The following is an 8,985-nucleotide window of genomic DNA, read 5'->3' as shown; positions in this document are numbered from 1 at the left end:
AAGAGGAAGTCAAGTTATCTCTCTTTGCAGATGATATGATTGTGTACCTTGAAAACCCAAGAGAATCTGTCAAAAACCTTCTTACGCTGATAAAGGCCTTTGGCAAAGTCTCAGGATACAAAATAAATGTACAAAAGACAATCATATTTCTCTACACCAATAATAAACAAACAGAAATCCCCCCCAAAAAATCACAATTCCATTCACAATAGCCACAAAAAAATGAAGTACCTTGGCATCTTCCTAACCAGAGATATGAAAGACCTTTACAATGAAAATTACAAAACACTGCTCAAAGAAATCAAAGATGACACAAACAAGTGGAAAAATATCCCATGCTCATGGATCGGAAGAATCAACATTGTGAAGATGTCCATCTTACCTAAGGCAATCTACAAATTCAATGCAATACCCATCAAATTACCAGCAACATTCTTCTCAGACCTAGAAAAGACAACACAGGAATTCATATGGAACCACAAACGTCCAAGAATAGCCAGAACAATCCTCAGCAAAAAAAAACAAAAAAAAAAAAACAAAGCAGGTGATATCACATTACCAGACTTCAAACTTTACTATAAAGCTACAATCATCAAAACAGCTTGGTGTTGGTATAGGAACAGGTATATAGATCAATGGAATAGAATTGAGATTCCAGAAGCAAAACCTCAATTTCTCAACCAACTCATCTTTGACAAGGCCTCCACCACCTACCACTGGGGAGAGGAGAACCTATTCAGTAAATGATGCTGGGAAGACTGGTTGACCACATGCAGAAGATTGAAACAGGACCCCTATCTATCCCCATGCACAAAGGTTAACTCCAAATGGATCAGAGACCTAAATGTAAAACCTCAAACCATAAGAACCTTAGAAAATGAAGGAAATACCCTCATGGAAATCGGAACTGGCACCCAATTCCTGAACAAAACCCAAAACCCACAGGTCATAAGAGAGAAGATAGACAAGTGGGACCTTATTAAACTGACAAGCTTCTGCAAAGCCAAAGAAACCATCAAGAGAACAGGGATACAGCCTACAGACTGGGAAAAAGTATTTGCCAACACCAGGTCTGAAAAAGGCTTAACATCCTGGATCTACAAGGAACTAAAACATGCTGAAAAGAAAAAAACAAACAACCCCATTATAAAATAGGCAAAAGATATGAACATACACTTCACAAAAGAGGATATCCGAGCAGCCAACAAACACATGAAGAAATGCTCAACCTCACTAATCATCAGGGAGATGCAAATCAAAACCACACTGAGATACCACCTAACTCCAGTCAGAATGGCAATTATCAACAACTCAAAAAATAACAGCTGCTGGAGAGGGTGTGGTGAAAAGGGAACACTTCTACACTGTTGGTGGGAGTGTAAACTAGCGCAACCTCTGTGGAAAGCAGTGTGGCGATTCCTAAAAGCTCTAAATATCAACCTCCCATATGACCCCGCAATCCCCCTACTGGGAATATACCCTGAAGAACTCAAATCACTCTGTAAAAAACATACCTGCACATGTATGTTTATTGCAGCGTTGTTCACAATAGCAAGAACCTGGAAACAACCATGCTGCCCATCAAAAGAGGACTGGATTAAAAAAATGTGGTACATATACACGATGGAATACTATGCAGCCATAAAAAAGAACAAAATCATGAATTTCGCTGCAACCTGGGTGGAACTAGAGTCTATAATACTGAGTGACCTCTCACAGAAACGAAGATCCGAGTATCACATGTTCTCACTCATATAATGGACCTTGAACATCCAATGTAATACTATAAGAAAATGACTGACGGTACTGGGAAACTATGGGAGGGGAGGGAGATGGGATTAACAGTAGCAAAAATCTGTCTGGGGATGGGGAAACACCTCTTATCAACAGGGTGCCTGAATGAAACGTAATTGTACACCTAACCCTTAACTGTACCCCACAAAACCATAATAGAAAATATTGATTATGAAAATTAAATAAATAAATAAATAAATAAAATAAAATTAAGAACACGATACTACTGACACAAAAAAGAGAACTACTTATATATAACTCAACCAGATATGTAGAAGACCTATATGAAGAACACTATAATACTCTGATGAGAGAAATTTTTAAAATGTGAATAAATGAAGCCATTCCATGTACTTAGATAGGAAGACTCAATATTGTCAAGATGTCCATTTTTCTCAACTTGATCTATAGATTCAATGTGATCCCAATCAAAATCTCATTTTGTGGATATTGACAAACTTATTCTAAAGTTTATATGTCAAAACAAAAGACCCAGCCAGCCAACATAACATTGAAAGAGACAAACAAAGTTGAAGGACTGACACTACTTACTTCAAGATTTACCATAAGTTTCACAAGACATCGTGGTATTGATGAAACAATAGACAAATAAGTCCATAGAACAGAATAAAGGGCCCAGAAATAGACCAACATAAATATAGTCAACTGATCTTTGATAAAGGAGGAAAAACAATTCAATGGAGAAAGGATAGTCTTTTCAATAAATGATGTTAGAACAACTGGACTGTACATTCACATGCAAAAAAATGAAGCTAGATACAGACTATACCTTCCACAAAATTTAACTCAAAATGGATCATAGATCTAAATGTAAAGTGCAAAACTATAAAACTCCTAGATTATAACATAAGAGATAAATCAAGGTGACCTTGGGTTTGGCAATGACTTTCTAGATATAACATGAAAAACATAATCCATGAAATAAAAAATAAATACATTAGGCTTTATTAAAATTCCAGTCTTCTTCACTGTTAAGAGAATGAAAAGTCAAGACACAGACGGGAAGAAAATATTTCCAAAATATATATCTGAAAAAGGACTTGATCTAACTTGTACAAGAAACACTTAAAATTCAACAATAAGAAACAGAAACTCATTCATTGCTGGTGGGAATGCAAATAATACAGCTCCTTTGGGAGATAGTTTAGCAGTTTTATATAAGACTAAACATACTCTTACCATATGATACAGCAATCATACTCTTGGGTATTTATCCAAATGAGTTGAAAACGTATGCCCACACAAAAATGTGCACATGAATATTTATAAAACAGTTTTACTCATAATTGCCAAAACTTGGAAACAACCAAGATATCCTTCAATGGCTGAATGGATAGACCGTGGCACATCTATACAATGGAATCCTGTTTAGCAATTTTTTAAAAATGGACCGCCAGACGAAGAGAAGAATTGAGAAAACTTAAGTGAAGTGCGTGTTGTTAAGTGGAAGGAGCCAATCGGGGAAAGTACAGACTATCAGGGCATTCTTTCAGGCCTAGGACAAAGGTACTATCACTTATTTCATCTGCTTCTTCCAAGTGCTAGGAGTACTAGTAGTCTAAAGAGCATTAAACAATATAGTTTAAGTCTTTAAATTTTTTTTAGGAGGAGGTTGAGGGTTTTTTAGACTATAGATGATGTAAGTTTGGGCTGCTTATCTGCAAGAAAAAGGCTTATGATTACAACTTCTTACAGATGTTTTTAAATTCTCCTACTGTGCTCTTAAGAAAAATGTCTTTGTAGTTTCCTGGCAGTCAGGGGTTAGGGCATAAGGAAGGTTTACTTTCAGTTAATTCTTACCCTGAGAGTGCATCCCAGTGGAGACGCCTCCTTATTGATAAAGCTCTGCAATTAGGTTACCTACCCTAGTGAGGCCCTGGGCATGTCTCCTTTACCCCTGAGACTATCAAAACTAAAGTTCAAGTCTGCTGAGAATGCAAATATTCTCCAGGGAAAAGTGGTTCCGGTGCACTCTTTTCCTCTCTAGGTTTTAGCATTTACATCTATTTTGGTCTGATAATAATTTATTTTTACCTCATCAGCTCTCAATAGTTGACCACTGACTTTTTTTTTTTTTTTGTACAGGTAACTGTACAAAAAAAAAAGACATCATTACTTTCCATTACTTTCCATTACAAGACTTATCATTACTTTCCATTTTTAAAATTATATTTTTTATTATATTTTTATTGATACATAATCGATACATATTTTCAGGACACATGATAATTTGATATAGTTATACAATGTGTAAAGATCAAATCAGGATAATTGCTATATCCGTTAAATATTTATCTTTTCTTTATGCTAGAAACATTCCAATTATTTTCTTCTAGCTATTTTGAAATGTGAAACAGATTATTGTTAACTATAGTCATCCAGGCACTGACTCCTGTTTAAAACACTCTCCTCTCATGGTTTCTATGACATCACTTTTCTGGTTAATTACTCCTCAGATTATTTTTGCCAGCTCTTCTTCTTCTAACTGACCTCTAACTGAAAATTCCCAGAGCTCATTCTTTCCCAAGGTGATCTCTGACTACAGGTCTTTGAATAGCATCCAAATGCTGACAAAGCTCAAATGAACATCTTCAACTTAAACCTGTCTACTGAGTTTCACACTCAGTCATGAGTACCACTCAAAGTGTAGTCCTTGGATTGGTATCAGTCTATGAGCTACTTATTACCTGTCTGTAATGAGATAAGTACAGAAACTGAGGGTAAGCATTTGAGAAAGTGTTATAGCCATTTGATCTTGCCATGATAGGCAAGCACATGGTCAGTGGACTCATTTTCTTGAATAGGGAGTAGACTGCGTACGTGGCATGTAGAAGGACCTGCATTATAGTCATACACCGTAGGACCATGTCATATTGGGTTGATGCGTAAGTTCGTACTGTTTTTTGCGCGTCCATGCATACGTTCATATTGATTTTTGCATGTCCATGACATTTTTGCAAATGTCGCACTATGGTTGACTGCTCACAGTTCACGTTTGCCAGTTTTCTGATATGGATCATCACTGATTAAAGCGTTTAAACGGTCTGCATCAACAAAGTCCAATGATCTTCCTGAACGTGGAGAATCACTCAGATCAAAGTGGCCTTCTTGGAAATGACAGAACTATTTTCTTGCTGTGCTTTCCCTGAAGGCTTTCTCCCTGGGCACGGCACAAATGTTTCCAATCATCTCCGTTGAACGTGTTAGTTTTTTCCCACTTGACATTCCAATTTATTTAGTCCACAAATAGCACTGTCTTCAAATCTGCACAATACAAGGTATATTCACAAGCACAGCACTGTGATTCCAAACAAAAAATGTCAAACTGTAAAAACTCCCAACATCACAATGTTGCCATGCCAAAAACAAATGCTATGAACTTATGCACCAGCCTAATAGATTGCAAGGTTATTTGGAGATTATTTCATCAACTTTAATCCAAAAGTGTATAAAAAATATGAGAAAAAATTATTCATGTTTATAACAGTATTTCTATGAAAATTTTAATTTTAATCCAGTTTGTCTTTATTGACCAAAGTTGAGAAACAAATATGTATATCTTTAACCTCAATTAGCTAACAAAGTAAAAAGAGTCACTGAACATTTTTGTCCAGAAAATTTAGACTTTTTCTAAAGGCAGCAGTAGAGGTTAACCAAATGATAATGGAAGTTCATTCCAAAGAAATGAAAAATAAAAGAGTTCATATGAGTTTTTCTCCCGATGCAATCCTTCATACACTGAGTTCAATTTTGAGGCCATAATTGAAGGTGGAATACCAAAACCTCAGTGTTGTATTTGTGGAGACGAACTACTGGCTAATAAATCAACAAAATCATAAAAACTTAAGCAGCATTTACATGCAAATCACAAATAGGCCCAAAACCAAAATAATCCTTTGAAGGACAGAATATTGAATTATGGCAAATGTTGGCTGCATATGGTGGTGCACGCCTATAATCCCAGCACTTTGGGAGGCCGAGGTAAGAGGATTGCCTGAGCCCACGGGTTCAAGACCAGCCTGAGCAACTTGGCGAGACCTCATCTCTACAATCAATCAAAAAATTATCTGGATGTGGTGACGCATGTCAGCCACTTGGAAGGCTGAGGAGGAAGGATCACCTGAGTCCAGCAGGTCGAGACTGTGGTGGCCATAAGCATGCCACTACACTCCAGCCTGGGCAACAGAGCGAGACTCCAACTCAAAAAAACAACAACAATCAAAAAACCCCAAATGTTCACCATTTCACATAAAGGCATTAGTGCTTTGCAGGATTCTAATACAAAAAACGAACCTGAAAATGTCATGCATGTAAAGGTTAAATAGAGGGGCTAATAAACACTCTTGTCCTATTGACTTTAGGGAATATTTCTAGTTTTTCACTGCTGAGCTAGTATAGCTTTCACATCAAGGAAATAGAAATCTATTCTTACTTTATCAGAAACACCAACCAACCTTGCATTCCTGAATAAAACTCAGTTGATGTAATATTATTCACAGAATCTTGCCGAAATCTTTTTCTTATTAATTAAATTCTAATTCATTGAGCTGATTTGGATATTGATATTCATAAGTAAATTTAATCTATAGTTTTCTTTTGTGAGTGCAAAGTGGTGTACCGGTCAGGGTAGGCTAGCTTGTGTTGTGATATCAAACAACATCAAGGAAGGAAGGGTCCAGGAGAGACAACAAATACTTGAAACAACAGAACCAGCCTACCGAAACCAGAGGCTTGTCAGGTTTATATTGCATTTTGCCGGCCTCCGAGGATGACATCAGAAGTTTCCTTCTCTAAGTTCTAGGCCGGTTAAGATAGCGTTCGAATTTTCAGTTCCTTAAACGTTCAAAAGAATTGACAAATAAAACATTGGCGTCTGGAGCTTCTCAGAGTACCTTCTCCGTGACTTTCCTGGCCGGTAGCTGCTTAAGTTTTCTGTCTCTTTGGGAACTTATTTTATTATAAATATTTTTAGAAGCAACCACGTAACCCAGCCCTTCTTCCTTTTTTTTTTTTTTTTTTTTTTTTTTTAAGAAACTGGTGTTTATTTCCACCCACCTTATTTCCACCCTGGGGGGGGTGCCCGGGAGGGCGGGATCCACGCAGGCAGAGGGGAGTCCGGGCCACGCCGAGCCAGGGTGGGCCGGCCGAGGGGGATGCCTCGCCCAGAGGGCTGCCCGGATCTGATGGGTGAAGGCTCCGAGGGCAAAGGGGCCAGCCACGGGAGAGGCTCCGGTGGCAGCAGCCGCAGCAAACTTCAGGACGGCCAGCTGCCGGTATTCCTGCGGGACATGGCACGGGCACCAGCAGGATGTTCAGGGGCCACAAGGGCACGAGCTGCAAGCAGCAACTTCTCCCAGGCCCTCTTCAGATTTCTAAGGAGATGCCCTGTCTCTTCCTTTGATCGATTTCTTCCTCAGGAGAGACCGCGAATTCTTGAAACAGGGGTCACAGCCTACCAAAACAGAGGCTGGTCGGGTTTGTATCTGGAAGTCAAGACCGGTGCCACCTAAGGGAGTTCCTGCTGCAGGGAATGCGAGGACATCCTCCTCCTGGGTTTGCAGGACATCAAGGGCTCCGGGCACTGTGAAAGCTGCCCTTTAAATTGCAAGGGGAGTTCCAAACAACGCTGTAAGCAACCCTCTCCGGGTAGCACAGAAAGGGGGAATCTGGCTTGTAAAATACATTTGTAAAAGGTTTGTCAAACACTCTTGTAAGTTGTTTAAATGTACTCCGCATCTATGGTTAGTTTTTGTTACTTCTTTCTACTTGTGTTCAATTTTTATGAACCAACATAGTAGAAAACATGTATTTGTAAAATCAGAAATTTTGATGGGAATAGCCCCCAGAGTTGTGAAGAATAAATAAGTTAATAAATGTGCACTGGGGAGAACAGTGTCTTAGCAAACACATTGTTTGTATTATCCATCGTTATCATTATTATTATCTATAATTTTCCCATTTTGATCAACCTTATGCTTATTATGAAAGTACAATTATACATGATTCTCTTTAAAAGTCGATCATTGACTCCTGTTGTTAATTATTACTGACTTATACTATCTTAATTAAATTGTAATTACTCATAAGTTAGGTAAGTAAAACTATTGAGTTGTGTTTAAGTTTATGGGATAATTTTATAGTAGAAAATCGTCTGCCCATAGTCTTAGATATAATAAGGAATTTCAGTACTGTCAGTAGATTTCACTGTGAATTGTCTATTTTGTTTTTTCCCAATTCTTTGTTCTAATCTAAGTCCACTGCATTCCCACTGGCAGAAAAGAATAGGTTAGCAAAGGGTACCACAAACTCATTCTGAGTGGGCAACGGTAAAAGAATAAATTTGGCCACTGTTTTGACTTGTTTCCGGTGAAGAAATTGCTTTTAATTCATCTATTTTTTAAAACTTTTGAATCATTTTGTCAAGAAAATGTCTCTTATATGAGTTAAAAACCTCACAGTAATGCTTATAGAAAATGACAACTCACCTTAGGTGGCAGGATCACCTGAGCTCAGCAGATCAAGGCTGTGGTGGCTGGTAGCCGTGAGCATGCCTCTGCACTCCAGCCTCGGTGACAGAGTGAGATCCCAACTCAAAAAAGAAAGAAAGAAAGAAAGAAAGAAAGAGTGGGAGAGAGAGAGAAAGAAAAGAAAGAAAGAAAGAAAGAAAGAAAGAAAGAAAGAAAGAAAGAAAATGACAACTCTCATTAAAGCATCACAGTTCATATTTGAATCTTTTACTCAATAAAGTCATTATATAATCCCACCTAACATAGTTAATTTGAATAAAGGAAACTGCCTTAATAAGTATGTTTCAAGACATAAAGAAAGCTATTTAAAATTTCTAATATAACACTAATGATCCAGTGAGAGTTAGCATCTCAATTTCATGGACAAGAGGTTAATGTCTTATTTGTATGTCCTGGAAATCATGCCACTTACTTTCAAAACGCTTGTAAGCAGGCCGGGCTCAGTGGTTCAGCCTGTAATCCCAGCACTTTGGGAGGCCAAGGCAAGCGGATTGACTGAGCCCTGTGGTTCAAGACCCACCCAGGCAACTTGACGAGACCTCGTCTCTACAATAAATCAAAAATGAGCTGGGCGTGGTAGCGCGCACCTGTAGTTCTGGCTACTTGGAAGGCTGAGGCGGAAAGATCGCCGGAGCCCAGCAGG

The sequence above is a fragment of the Carlito syrichta genome, unplaced genomic scaffold (assembly GCF_000164805.1).
Source record: "Carlito syrichta isolate Samal-C Ts95f unplaced genomic scaffold, Tarsius_syrichta-2.0.1 Scaffold302434, whole genome shotgun sequence".
In the NCBI taxonomy this organism is placed as follows: Eukaryota; Metazoa; Chordata; class Mammalia; order Primates; family Tarsiidae; genus Carlito; species Carlito syrichta.
The sequence above is the reverse complement of the archived record's forward strand: the minus strand, read 5'-3'. Positions refer to the sequence as shown.